Source organism: Ovis canadensis, chromosome 21 (assembly GCF_042477335.2).
Source record: "Ovis canadensis isolate MfBH-ARS-UI-01 breed Bighorn chromosome 21, ARS-UI_OviCan_v2, whole genome shotgun sequence".
NCBI lineage: Eukaryota > Metazoa > Chordata > Mammalia > Artiodactyla > Bovidae > Ovis > Ovis canadensis.
In genome coordinates, this window is record NC_091265.1 from 40588449 (window position 1) to 40603198 (window position 14750).

The 14750-nt window shown below is 48.2% G+C and overlaps 1 pseudogene; it reads right to left on the minus strand.

Annotated features, from left to right (window-relative positions):
* Nucleotides 1-14220: 14220 nt before the first annotated feature.
* Nucleotides 14221-14540, minus strand: LOC138427279 (ubiquitin-conjugating enzyme E2 variant 1 pseudogene; annotated as a pseudogene).
* Between the last annotated feature and the right edge of the window lie 210 nt (nucleotides 14541-14750).

The following is a 14750-nucleotide window of genomic DNA, read 5'->3' on the forward strand; positions in this document are numbered from 1 at the left end:
TGAGAAGACTGGTCAAGAGATGGTGATGTAAGCCAGACGGAAGTGAATTAAAGAAGAAATGCCCCTGAAACAGAGCCAATACATAAAACCTTGCTGTTTGATACAGAAGGCATTTCATTCAATGGAGAGAGAGTATGTACATTGATGAAGGATGTTGGGACAACTGTGTCCAAAATTTTATACACTTTTGATCCTGAGCTCACATCTTATGCAAAAAGTGACGTGAATTGAAAACCCAAAACTTAAATGTGAAGTACAAAAATTTCAAATACTTAGAAAAATATATCTTTGTGTAGATGCACATAGATTTAGTAGAAGTTTAAAAACACAGCCAGAATACAAGCTCAATTTCTGCCTCCAAAGAGGGAGAAAGGGAAAGGGGAGCTGGGTGGAGGCAGTGTAGGGGACATGTTTTTAAATCCTAAGAACATATAGCAGTGTTAATATTTGTAAATTCTCAGTTGTAACAACAAAGTTGATTGTACTGTCCTTTGACCTTAAATATATTTAAACATTTCTCAATGTCAAAATGTTACTAGGAGAAGGGAAATGGAGCAACAGTTTAGGCAGTGTCTTAGTCTGTTCAGGCTGTTACAACAAAAATGCCATTGACTGGGTAGCTTATAAGCAACAGCAGTTATTTCTCGCAGTTCTGGAGGCTGGACGTCTGAGTTGAAGGTGCTGGCAGAGTCAGTGTCTTGTGAGGACCACCTCCAGGTACACAGCTGTCTTCTCAAATGGAGAGGATGCCTTCTGCACCTGGAGGAAGTAGTGAAGGAGCTCTCTCAAGCCTCTGCTATAAAGGCACTAATCCCATTCATGAGGGCTCCACCCTCATGACCTCATCACCTTTCCAAGGCTCCACCTCCAAATATCATCACCATGGGGTCTAGGTCTCACATATGGATTTGGTGGCAGCAGGTAGGGTGGGGGGACACAGTCAGTCTATAGCAGTCAGTTTTTTTTTAAAATTGAAATGGCATAACATAGCATTGAATAGAACGGAAAGTCTCAGTGTATTTTCCATGAGTAATATTTTATGAAATGTTTGTTTCTATTTCATATGTGTGTTTGTGTGACTGTATGTGTCCTAGTACATGTGTGTGAGTGTGGGTGATTGTGTGAGTGTGTAAAGGACAGAGATTGCTTTGTAAAATGTTTTTCTTACTATGAGTCATGATCGAAAAGTCTGAAAGTCCTGGGAGAAAAGTATAGTCAAGTTTTTCAATCAGGTTGGCTCTAGAAAAAAGCAGAGAAATGGAACAGCTGTTGGAAAAGGGATGTGTTGTTAAGGGAGGTTCTTGGTTTGCCTTTTCCTCTGTTTTTTAAGTCTGCAGATTCTGCAGTATGTTTGTGGGTTGACAAAAGATACATCAGGAGAGAAGGAGGGAATTCCCTTGCAGGTCAGTGGTTAGGACTCTGTGCTTCCACTGCAGCAAGCTGCATTGCACAACCCCCACCCCCACCCCCTCAAAAAAGAGAAAAAGAGTTTGGTGATTAAGACTAGAGTGGGGGTGGGAGTGAAGATGAGAGGGAGGTGCATGATTGAATGATGTTAGTCACGCATCTAGCAGGCTCTGATGGGCACAGATCAAGTGTGTGTGTGGTGGGGGAGGATGCAGAGGAAGACATGGGACACGTTCCCATGCCTGGCACCCCATGCCAGGGCTCACAGTCTTTGTGATGTGACATGGCAGCCACTGAGCAAGTTGGCAAACAGGCTGGCAGGACAGGGCTCTGACAACAGGTGCTTCTGGAGTTCAGGTAAAAGATAAGGACTAGGAGTAATCTAGGTGGGGGAGCCTTCTCTGGGTGAATAAATCTTGGGTTGAACTCAGGGATAGATGCTGAATGGGGCCAAGGAGTGAGGGGGTATTAGGGAAAATGTGATTTCCCACAGAGGTGGAGTGGGGACAAAGAAAGAGTGAGTTTTGATAAAGGGAAGATGGGCACACTGCTTTGGATTCCAGTCTAGAGGCAGAGACTGGGATATGAAGGTGGACTTCTCTTATTTAAGGCCAAGTTTACAGGTAGACAGAGTAATAACATTTAAAACCTGCTTACTAGGTACTAGTCTACAAATAACCTATTTATTGCCTAAGTTATTCCTAATAACAACATTATAAGGTAGATTCTGTACTAAACTTAATTTTACACTTACTGATGGGCTTCCCAGGTGGTACTAGCTGTAAAGAACCTGCCTACCAATGCAGGAGGTGGAAGAGACGTGGGTTCGATCCCTGGGTCAGGAAGATCCCCTAGAGGAGGAAATGGCAACCCATTCTGGTATTCTTGCTTGGGTGAAAATGAGGCTCAAAGTATTAAGAAATTTGCTGGAGGTCACACAACCAGCAAGTGAGAGCAAAGTTTCAACCCTAAAAATTCTTGTTCCAGAAGCCATACTCTCAACCTTTACTAGTTTATACCATCTCTGGTAGTGACAACACAAGTCATCAAGTAGCTCATCTAGGATGTGAGCTTTTGACCAAAATGGCCTTTGATCAAACATCATGTTGTTTCCGGGAGAAGGCAATGGCACCCCACTCCAGGACTCTTGCCTGGAAAATCCCATGGATGGAGGAGCTGGGTGGGCTGCAGTCCATGGGGTCGCTAAGGGTCTGACATGACTGAGCGACCTCACTTTCACTTTTCACTTTCATGCACTGGAGAAGGAAATGGCACCCCACTCCAGTGTTCTTGCCTGGAGAGTCCCAGGGACGGGGGAGCCTGGTGGGCTGCCGTCTGTGGGGTCGCACGGAGTTAGACACAACTGAAGCGACTTAGCAGCAGCAGCAGCATGTGTTTCTTCATCAGGTGATCATGCCTGAAACTTAGGTTCAATGGGATGGCCTATCATGCTCCATAGGTAGAGCATTGCATCCTAATAACTTTATACTTTCTTACCACCTTGAATCATCAGCTTCCCTCTCTCATTTCAAGGTCATCTCCCACTGAGAAAGAAGAGGTTTTCCTCTTAAATCCTTTTCAAGTTGTCTGCTTGGCAGAGTTTCCTGGAGCTATAATGACTCAACTCCTTCCAGCAGTCCTGAGGGTGACCTCTCATCTTTGTTGCTCATCATCAACTCTTGTTGATGGGACTCTTGTGTCCCTCTTCTCAACAGGATGCTGCCACTTCTCCATGGACCAGGCCACACTTTCCTCATTGCCTTGTCTGTAGATTCTCCACCCCCACCATGCTCTTTGAAGCCTGGAACCATTAAGGAGAAGACAGTAGCTGTACACCAAACATAGTGTTTCCCCTAGTCCGTGGGAACAGGATAAAGGGCAGCCTAGAGTTGGTTTGTCCATCAACACACCATCAATACCATGCTCTTTTCATCCTTTTATTCAGCCTTCCTTAGCACGTTGGCTTCTGAGTTTCTGTTTTTTTCCCCCCAATGGTGGCAAGAGGCCTGCTGTATTTCCAATCATCACCTCTTCACGTGACAGCGTCCACATGTTCTGTCTCATTGGTCAGAACTGGATCCAGGTTCATGCCCAAACCCATTGCTAACAGAGGAGCTGCCATTTGGGCTTTCGAACTGTGGTGTTGGGGAAGACTCTTGAGAGTCCCCTGGACTGCAAGGAGATCCAACCAGTCCATCCTAAAGGAGGTCAGTCCTGGGTGTTCATTGGAAAAAGGACTGATGCCGAAGCTGAAACTCCAATACTTTGGCCTCCTGATGTGAAGAACTGACTCATTGGAAAAGACCCTGATGCTGGGAAAGATTGAAGGTGGGAGGAGAAGGGGACGACAGAGGATGAGATGGCTGGATGGCCTCAGCGACTCAATGGACATGAGTTTGAGTAAGCTCCGGGAGTTGGTAATGGACAGGGAGGCCTGGCGTGCTGCAGTCCATGGGGCCACAAAGAGTCGGACATGACTGAGCGACTGAACTGAACTGAACTGAATCATGGTTCACTTTCTGTGGTGGGGTACATTGTTGCCTGAATGAAGTTGGGATTCTGTGAGTCAGAAGAAGAGTAGGATAATTATTGGGTGGACAACCACCAATGTCTTCTGCAGTATTTAAGAACTTAAATCCTTCACCTTCTTCCTAACCCTATCCCTCAATTCCGCCCCATCATTATATTCGGCATCCCTTCAAAAGAGCTTCCCCTCCTCCCCCTCCACCCTCAAAAGCCTCCCTTTTCATATATTAATCAGGAAGCCTTCCACTGAATTGTTTTGGAAAATCCTACTCTTTATCCCTAGGGAGGGGTCTCATTCCAGTTCAATCTACTTCTCTCCCTGTTTCATGTGATAATTTCCCTCTCCCCAGAATGGGGGCCAAAGAGGAGGTAGCTGCCTGATGTGGGGAGGGTGGTTGGACTCAGACTCCTAATGCAGACACCAACTCTCAGAGGTGCAGTTTTAACTAGTGATCATAACTACTGATGACTTCGGGGATCAGGCAGGTGACACAAAGTGAAGGGGACCAGCACTGGTGAGCTGCAGGACGCAGAGCCCATCCCAAGGTCTGCTGTTCTTTCCAGCTGATGGTTTCCATGCGGGAATGAGGGTCAGATTGCCTGGGGAAAGCAGGAAACCTGGAACTTAAGTGCAATTCCCCACTTAAAACATAGGTGAGCGAATGCCTCCTCTCTCGCCCTGCAGCGGGCTTTCCTTGTGGCTCAGCTGGTAAAGAATCTGCCCGCAATGTGGGAGACCTGGGTTTGATCCCTGGGTTGGGAAGATCCCCTGGAGAAGGGAAAGGCTACCCGCTCCAGCATTCTGGCCTGGAGAAATCCATGGACGGTATAGTCTATGCGGTCACAAAGAGTCAGACACAACTGAGGGATTTTCTCTTCACTTCACTCACCATGAAGTCTCTTTGCTGCTGTTATTATTGTTCACTCACTAAGTTGTGTCCAACTCTTTGCCACCCCATGGACTGCAGCTCACCAGCCTTCCCTGTCCTTTACTATCTCCCAGAGTTTGCTCAAATTCTTGTCCATTGAGTTGGTGATGCCATCCAACCATCTCATCCTCTGCTGCCCCCTTCTCCTCCTGCCTTCAATCTTTCCCAGTGTCAGGATCTTTTCCAATGAGCTGGCTCTTTGCATCAGGTCACCAAAGTATTGGAGTCTCTACTTCACAATATTATGTATGTAGAACTGTTCCTAACTTTTGTTTCCCCAGATTCCTCCTGATGGTCTCTTTATGCCTTTTTGGCAACAGAAGGAGGCCTGAGGCTGAACACTACACCTCTGAGTGGCAGCATTCTTAACCTTTGGCTATCTCCATGGATCCAGGGATGTTTGTTTTATTAAATTATGTTATGATGCATCAGTATCATTGTTTTTTTTTGATGCTCAGACTCAGCCAATGGGAGTCCCTTTAAGCTGGCCTCTGTGACCCTCAAATATGTCTCTAGTAGCTCTTGAGCGCCTCCATGCTTTCTGGGACAACCAACTTCCAGGCTCACCTTGTAATTTTTCTGCCCCATACCTGGAATCAGCCACTGCTCCATAAAGCTCAGGATAATTTTTTTTTAATGGGAAACAGTATTTAGATATCAAGACCTGTGTTGATTTGTACTGTAATATCATTGCTTCTCTGCCCTTTCAGGGGAGAGAGAGAGAGACAGAGAACTCATATCAATAATCTACAGCAGCACGGGGTTCCCTACTGCATGTTTTTAATCTCTCTTCTCTCACAATATGTGAGAATGATTGTTACCCCACACAATATATTTGCTTTAACCTACATGCATTACTCACAAAACAGTACCAGAATGACAATATCAATATCACAACCATCAGCACGCCTGCAAGTCAATACAAGATTATATTCCACTAAATTATATAAAGTGCTATTATCAGTCTGATGCACTGTTAGGACGGCTTGCTTCTGCTGGTCACCATTTGTAAGCCATTTTTCTATCCTTGCTGATGTAGCTTTATCTCCCGAGCACACCTGTGGAGTTTACCTTCTGAACTTCCCTGCACCTGGCTTCCTTCTATCTCAATTTCCTCCCATCTCAATTTCCTCCCATTTCCTTCTCATTGTTCTGCCTGACGTGGAGTCCTTTAAACATCTGCATTTCCTTTTATCTTTCTTTATTCTCTGTCCCTATCGCTTTTACTGATAGGAGCCAAGTTCTGTGCCTGGTCCTAGAACCCCCTGGTTGTCCAGCACACCTTCAGCTCACCGTCTGTGGAGGAGACGCAGGTAACCGACCATTGCAGTGGAGTGATGGGGACCATGCAGGGTGGGAGCAGAGGATGCCGGGAACACACAGGAAGCTCCTCACCCCACTGTGCCCATCACGGGCTTGTGGGTGGCACTCCTTAGCTGGTTGTCCTATTGGGATGAAGAGACAATGTCTCTTAACATTAAGTGAATAATATTTACTATTAACTTATGAAGTATTAACTTGATAATACTTATCATTAGCATTGGGTTAATAAACTCATATCATGGGGTCGCGGTGAGGATGAAATGGGATTATTACATGCTTAGCGCAGTGCCTGGCATGGGAAAGGGTTGAGTATCACTAACACGGTTGTGTGATGCTCTCCACAAAAATGCACCCACTGTGGAAGTCCAAGGTAAGGAGGCATTAGCCTGGCACAGGGCTTCCACCCTCCTTGCACCTTTCCCACTTCCTTGCTGATGTGGGCATCTGTCTAACTTTGCCCATGAGGCATCATCCCCTCCTCTGGGTTAGAGTACGCCTGTTTGCCTTTGCCAAGCCAGTTTTCCTCCCTCTTGGTCGGCGTGGCTGGTTAACCTCCACACCCAGCTCAGCGAGTGGACTCAGGACTCAGGCGCATGAACCTAAACCAGGGACCACTCCATCATCAGCAAGGCCCAGGGCAACATGAAAGGCCAGGGCCCTTTGTTCAAAATTTAGGAAGAATTTCAAGATGACAGCTGCGTTAAGACAGACTGCACCTCCCTGCGGCCCCAGGACTTCCGCAGTCAGCTCCCAACAGGAGCAGGAGGAAGGATCCTAACCCACAGACACCTGCCAAGCTCCTCCACCGTCCTGCTACCTGAGGGGGTCTAGGGCCCACTCACATCTGGAAATAGAGCAAAGACTTGCCAGGGGAGCGATGGAAGAGGTCAGCAGTTGAAGAGCTCTCAAGGGTGTGGTCCCTCTCTTACATATCTGACCACACTGAGCCCAAAGATGGAAATGTTTCTATGAAGGTCACTCAGCAAGTTCATGGCAGTGTCTGAACTGGAACCCAGGTCTCCTAGAGTTAAGGAACTATTCGCTGAAATTGCCTACCCTGGCCATGCATGATGATAACACCTCACGTGAGTTGTCTCACAACAGGAGGTACAGACAAAGAGCACACTAGCTGGAGAATTTAGGAGGGGCCAAGAGGAGGGAGGAGGCTCCAGCCCATAATATGTCCCATCAACCTCCTAGAAACCCTCATGCTGGAATCCATGGTGACTGAGAGATGCGTGTGCCACCAAAAAGGACCTGGGTCAGACCAAATATGGCACAGGCAAGACAGATGGTCAGAGACGACCCAGAAAGCCAACCCCATCACCGTGAATCATTAGACAGCGAGTCGCATGGCAGAGCAGGTCTCCTCGGCTCCTTCACCCTAGGCCTCCACCCTGGCTCCCCTTCCCAGGAAAGCCTTTCGCTTTGTCAGTACGCATCTCCTGCTTCAATTCATTTCTAAGTGTTAGACAAGAGCCCACTCTTCCACATGTGTGGCTGAATCCCTTCGCTGTTCACCTGAAACTATCACAACATTGTTAATCGGCAATGGTGGTGGTTGAGCTGCTCAGTTGTGTCCGACTCTTGTGACCCCACAGGCTGTAGCCTGCCAGGCTCCTCTGTCCATAGGATTTTCCAGGCAAGAATACTAGAGTGGGTAGCCATTTCCCTCTCCAGGGATCTTCCTGACCCGGGGATCGAACCCTGGTCTCCTGCATTGCAGGCAGACTCTTTACTGACTGAGCTACCAGGGGAGAACTAATCAGCTGTACTCCAATACAAAATAAAAAGTTTAAATTAAAAAAAAAAAAAAAAAAGAGCTTTCTTGGACCTTGGATGGGGTCCCTCTTCTGGTGACTAGGAGCACTGCCATCACAGGTGAAAGTGAAAGTCGCTCAGTCCTGTGTGACTCTTTGTGACCCCACGAACTATACAGTCCATGGAATTCTCCAGGCCAGAATACTGGAGTGGGTACCCTATCCCTTCTCTGGAGGATCTTCCCAACCCAGGATTGAACCCAGGTCTCCTGCAGTGCAAGCAGATTCTTTACCAGCTGAGCCACAAGGGAAGCCCAAGAATACTGGAGTGGGTAGCCTATTCCTTCTCTGGAGGATCTTCCCAACCCAGGTTTGAACCCAGGTTTCCTGCTTTGCAGGCAGATTCTTTACAAGCCCAAGAATACTGGAGTGGGTAGCCTATCATTCTCCAGCCGATCTTCCTGACCAGGAATTGAACTGGGGTCTTCTGCATTGCAAGCGGATTCTTAACCAACTGAGGTACCATAAACTACATTCATTATCACTAGGCAGGAGGTCAAAATAAATTCCAGCCTGCCAAGGTCTTGGGAACCTTTTCAGAACAGCTATGACGATAGCAGCTAACGTTTGAGTGCTTACAACAGTGTTACACACTTCTGGGAGCCTCACAGATCTTAGCTCATTCAGCCTTTGCAGTAACCCTAAGGAGCAGGTACCATGACTGTCATTTCCATGTCACAGGTGGGGAAACTGAGGCACTGAACTATTAAGTGACTGGCCCAAGGTCACACGCCTCTGATGTAAGTGTCAGACCTGGAGTTTAGACCCAGGGAGGCCAGTGCGGGGCACAGGGTCTTGGGCAGCACGCCACACTGCACAGAGTATTTGGGGGTGTTGTCCCACGGTGGGCAAGCACCTCCCAGTGGAGAAGCAGCTCCCATCGCTTTAGTGCTCGTGGCCCCCAGGCGGCACACTCGGCGGTTTACAGGACTCCTCACAGCGGGTGGACCTCCCTCAAACCTCTGTCAGGCCTTCCCCCAGTGTCTACTTACAGAAACCTGGATTCCTCGGACTCCGTGGATTATCTCATTTAACTGGGCGTCCAGAGAGACAGGGGACTCCTGCCACGGATGAGTCAGTGGCTGGACCACAGGACCTGGCTCTGTCTCGGCTCTGCTCCCCTTCACACTGCTTCATCCTCACGGCAGGGGAGTGCGGGGGCAGGGGAGGGGCGGGGGGGGGGGCGCCCACAAGATGACTGCACCAGGTGGGGGGTCCCCTTTCAGACATGACAATAGTCAGAGGAAGAGGAAGCGTTTCTCCCCTGAGGATCTCTCTCAAGAAATAAGAAACTCTCTCATGAGTGACCCCTTCCCCAAAGACTTTCCCACAAACGGCATCCTAGATCTATTTCTGACCCATGCCTTAGGAAATGGACGGGGGTCTCTTGTTAGACCATGACTCCTCCATGGGATGGGAGTCAGGCTCCTTGAGTCACATGACCTTGTCGGGGGAGTGGTAGATGCTTGGGCGGTATCAGGGTGTAGATAGGAAGCGGAGGAAGATGGATGCTGGACAGGACACAGCATCTACAGGTGGGTATTTCACGGTCATTTTACATATGAGCAAACTGAGGCTCAGGGAGTGACAGCTTCCTCAGGGTTACAGCTTACAAACAGGGCAGCTGGGATTTAAACCTATTCTGTCCAACTCCAGAGCTCGTGTGCCTGACTTCTTCCCCAATTGCTCAGGAAAGGAAGCCAGGACACCTGGGTTCTTGTTCCCGTGGCACCATTAGCTCAAGATTTGTTCCGGGACAATTTCCCTCCCCTCTCTGAGCTGCAGTTTCCTTCTCTGAGTGCAACAGGGCCTTCTGGGCCTAATATGCGGGACTGGGGTGGACACCAATGAGCTTATGGATGTGAGCGTTTCAGCAGCTGCAGGGGGAGGGTGCCTTGTGGTCTGTGAGAGACACTAAGCTCTGGAATCTGACTGGCTGTGAGTTCAGATCCTTATTAGTGAGACTTTGCACAAGTCCCTTAAAACATTCTATAGAGTGGGATGATGATACCGAGTCACACAATTGTTAGGCCACATGAAGGCAAATTACCTGGCTTAGTAAGGTGTCTAACACACAATAATTTCTTTTCTTTTTCTCTTTATAGGGAATTCAGCTTCATCCTCCAAGCATAGGGTACAGGGAAAATACTACACTCAATTTTCTGAGAATAATATCCAGTGGGCTTTTTTTTTTTTTTAATGAGAGAGGGAGAGGGCAGGAGGAAGGAGGGAGAGAAAATTTTGCTGCAGTGCAACTGAGCCAACGCGCTGCAACTACTAAGCCCGGATGCCACAACTAGAGTCTGTGAGCCACGGTGAAAGGTCCACCCTCACAACAAAGACCCTATGTGCTGTTCAGTTCAGTTGCTCAGTTGTGTCCGACTCTTTGCGACCCCATGAATCGCAGCATGCCAGGCCTCCCTGTCCATCACCAACTCCCGGAGTTCACTCAGGCTCACGTCCATCGAGTCGGTGATGCCACCCAGCCATCTCATCCTCTGTCGTCCCTTCTCCTCCTGCCCCCAATCCCTCCCAGCATCAGAGTCTTTTCCAGTGAGTCAGCTCTTGGCATGAGGTGGCCAAAGTACTGGAGTTTCAGCTTTAGCATCTTTCCTTCCAAAGAAATCTCAGGGCTGATCTCCTTCAGAATGGACTGGTTGGATCTCCTTGCAGTCCAAGGGACTCTCAAGAGTCTTCTCCAATACCACACTTCAAAAGCATCAATTCTTCGGTGCTCAGCCTTCTTCACAGTCCAACTCTCACATCCATACATGACTACTGGAAAAACCATAGCCTTGACTAGACGGACCTTTGTTGGCAAAGTAACGTCTCTGCTTTTCAATATGCTATCTAGGTTGGTCATAACTTTTCTTCCAAGGAGTAAGTGTCTTTTAATTTCATGGCTGCAGTCACCATCTGCAGTGATTTTGGAGCCCAAAAAATAAAGGCTGATACTGTTTCCACTGTTTCCCCATCTATTTCCCATGAAGTGATGGGATGCAATGCCATGATCTTTGTTTTCTGAATGTTGAGCTTTAAGCCAACTTTTTCACTCTCCTCTTTCACTTTCATCAAGAGGCTTTTTAGTTCCTCTTCACTTTCTGCCATAAGGATGGTATCATCTGCATATCTGAGGTTATTGATATTTTTCCCAGGAATCTTGATTCCAGCTTGTGCTTCCTCCAGCCCAGCGTTTCTCATGATGTACTCTGCATATAAGTTAAATAAGCAGGGTGACAATAATGCAGCCAAATAAATAAATGAATAATTTTTTAAAAATAGATTCTTTAAAAAAAAAAAATTTTTGCCAAGCAGCTCCATTCCAATGGAGAATTGATATTGTTTGGGCTTTGCTGCCCCCTCGTGGCCATTGTGAGTAGAAAGTGAAAGTGAGAGTCGCTCAGTCGCGTCCAAATCTTTGTGACCCCACGGACCGTAGCCCGCCAGGCTCCTCTGTCCAGGGGATTCTCTGGGCAAGAATGCTAGAGTGGGTTGCCATTCTCTTCTCCGGGGGATCTTCCTAACCCAGGGATCGAACCCAGGTCTCCTGCACTGCAGGCAGATTCTTTACCGTCTGAGCCACCAGGGAAGCCCCGTGAGTGGAAAGGGCTGCCCCTAATTGCCGCCTGGGACGGCAGGAACTGGGAGAGCCCTTGCCGTCCACACATTCTGATTCCCCACGCACTAAAGGGAGGCCATGTGGTTCCTGGGCTAGGGGTAGTCAGGAAACACTGAGCTAGTTCATTACATAGATGGGAAAACCATGGCCTTGAGAATAGGTGGCCTTATCCGAGGGAGACACCAGGATAGGGACCAGGCACTCAGGGCTCTAGACAGCAATGCTCTTTCCACTGTGCCCTGTCTGAAGTGATCTTGCCAAGTAAGCTCCAAAGACCCCCAGAGCTCACCTGCCGACCAGGGCTGGGATCCCTCTCCTGCTGCTGTGTCAGGGGTTCCCCCAGCCTGTGCTTGCTCCTCCGCAGTGGTGGGGCTCTCACTGTCTTAGAAAGCAGCCTGGTCCCTACTCCTGACCTTCAGGACATTTCCCTTGCCTGGGCTCCAGATGGGCCTCTCCGCCTCCTCCTGTACTGGATCCGGTTCTGCCATCTGGCGGTGAGGCGTTCCGTTCCCTGGCACACTGCAGAGACGGCAGGGCCAGGGGAGCTGGAGCTGGGAGGATGAGGAAGACGGAGTAAGTTCTTTGCAGCATCTGGCACCCCCACATGCATCTCTTCCCTGAATCCTGCAGGACAGGTGCGGTTAGTCTCACATTACCTCCGAGGGGGTTGAGCTGTAGGGAACTGGCGTTACCTTGTGCAAGCTCACACATGGGTTAGTGTCAAGGTGGACACAGCGGATGCCCTTGGGTTCTGGATTTGGGAACTTAGTCTGCTCACCACCGGGCACATCATTCTCCGCGGCCCTGCAGCACTCACTGGGTGTTGTGGCCACGTGGGCACCTGGGGTAGACTCTACTTTGTACAAACTTATTGTGAAGCATAACACTCCCAGGAAAAAGTGCGCAAAGATGCATGACTCCATGATCTATTAGAAAAGCAGCCGCTTGTAAAATCACCACCCAAGTCACCAAAAAAAGGATGCCGCCAGCAACCCAGAGCCTCTTAGCTTTCCTGACCGCTGTTCCCATCCTTCTTTCTTTTCATTCTATCGGGTTGGCCAAAATGATGTTACGAAAAACCTGGATGAACTCTTTGGCTGACCCAGTAGTTTTACAAACACGTGTGCCCATGCCTGATGGTAGTGTGACCCTTATGTGAATGGAACCACACTTAGCGTCATCTTGTCTCTGACTGCTCTCATTCAGCAGTCACTCAGCACCCAGCCACAAATATTTTCATGACTGGAGGACACTGACATCACAGTTTTGTCAGTGGATGTGGGAACTGTTCCCAGGTCTTCTTGTACTGACCATGATAACTGCTCTGAACATTTGTGTACATATTTCTTGGTACATAGCTGTATTCACCCCTTCATGGATCACTGCCTTGTCATGGCGAAGGGGCTTGCATAACTCAATGAAGCTATGAGCCATGCCGCGCCGGGTCACCCAAGACAGACGGGTCATAGCAGTGAGTTCTAACAAAACGTGATCCACTGCAGGAGGGAATGGCAAACCACCCCTGTATAAATGCCGTGAGAACCTCATGAACTGTATAAAATGCCAGAAAGATAAGACACCAAAAGATGAGTCCCCCAGGTCTGAAGGTGTTCGATATACTACCAGTCAGTCTTGAGAGAAATCGGTCCTGAATACTCATTGGAAGGTCTGATGCTAAAGCTGAAGCTCCAGTATTTTGGTCACCTGATGGGAACAGCCGACTCATTGGAAAAGTGCCTGATGCTGGGAATGATCAAAGGCGGAAGGAGAAGAGGGCATCAGAGGATGAGATGGCTGGACGGCATCACCATGTCCATCATGCAATGGACGTGAACTTGGGCAGACTCTGGGAGATGGTGAGGGACAGGGAGGCCTGGTGTGCGGAGTCGGACATGACCGGGTGACTGAACAATAACAACGTGTGTATTCACGTATTTCTGTTGGGTGTCTAAGTGTACTTCTTTCCTAGAGCTTCCGTAACTCAGTCTCTCAAACTGGGTGGCTTTAAAGTACAGAAAGTTATTCTTTCTCAGTTCTGGAGGCTGTAAGTCTGAAACGAGGTGTTGGCAGGGCTGTGCTCCCTCTGAGGTTCCGGGTGGACTCCTTCCTTGCCTCTTCGCAGCTCCTGGTGGAAGCGGGCAGCAGCCATCCCCAGTGCTCTTTGCTTTGCAGCTGCACAGCTCCTGTCTCGTCTCCATCTTCACGTGGCCCTCGTCCCTCGTATCCTTCTGCTATCTTCGTATAAGGACAGTGCGCATAGTGCCCTAAGGGTCACCCTATTGCGTAGAACCTCTTCTTCATCAATTACACTTGCAAAGACCCTGTTTCTAAATAAGGCCACATTCTGAGGTACTGGGGGTTAGGATTTCAACATTTTTTTTTTGTTGTTGTTATAGCACAACATATATTTCAGGTAGACAAAAAATTAGTATCAGTTACGACCGAACAACAACAATATCTTAAGCTGCCTTTGATTGGGAGCTTCCTTTCCTGTACTTTGAGGTCTATATGACGTTTTTAGAAAGTTACTACTGTGGAAAATGGAGACTGCTTAAATCGAACGGAGGTAGGGGAGGCCTGTGGTTTTTCTTTTTGATTAACTGCTGTAATACTGTCCTTCAGGGTGGCTGAAGAGGTTTCATATTTTTAGACATCGTTAGGGGCCAGAGCTCTTACAGGACAACTCTAATGCTGTATGAATTCTGCCACTTGGCTAGCGCTGATATGGCTCTTGGGTCCACCACTCCATTAGAACTGTTAACTCCATTCAGGTTAATTTTTGTTACAGATCTTACAAGGGGCTTCTTCTGGATATCTAGGGCCACCTTCCATTTTAAGGCTGTATATTTGGTTTTCGTAAATTGTCCGAGCCCGTGGTGGCTGCCATCTTATGCTGCTGTTGCTCAAGATCAACATATGATTTTAGGGAACATAATTCAATCCTTAGTTACAACTCAGAGTGCAGATGCTGGTTGTCTTATCAGAGCCCAAGAAAGATCTATGAGGGAAGCACTTCTGAGGCAGGGGAAGCTTCTGGGGCAGAGAATTTATGGTGGACTCATTTTAGTGTCCAGGTGTCTCACCAGTGCACCACCAAGGTGATAGGAGAGAAAGCCAGTGAAGTGT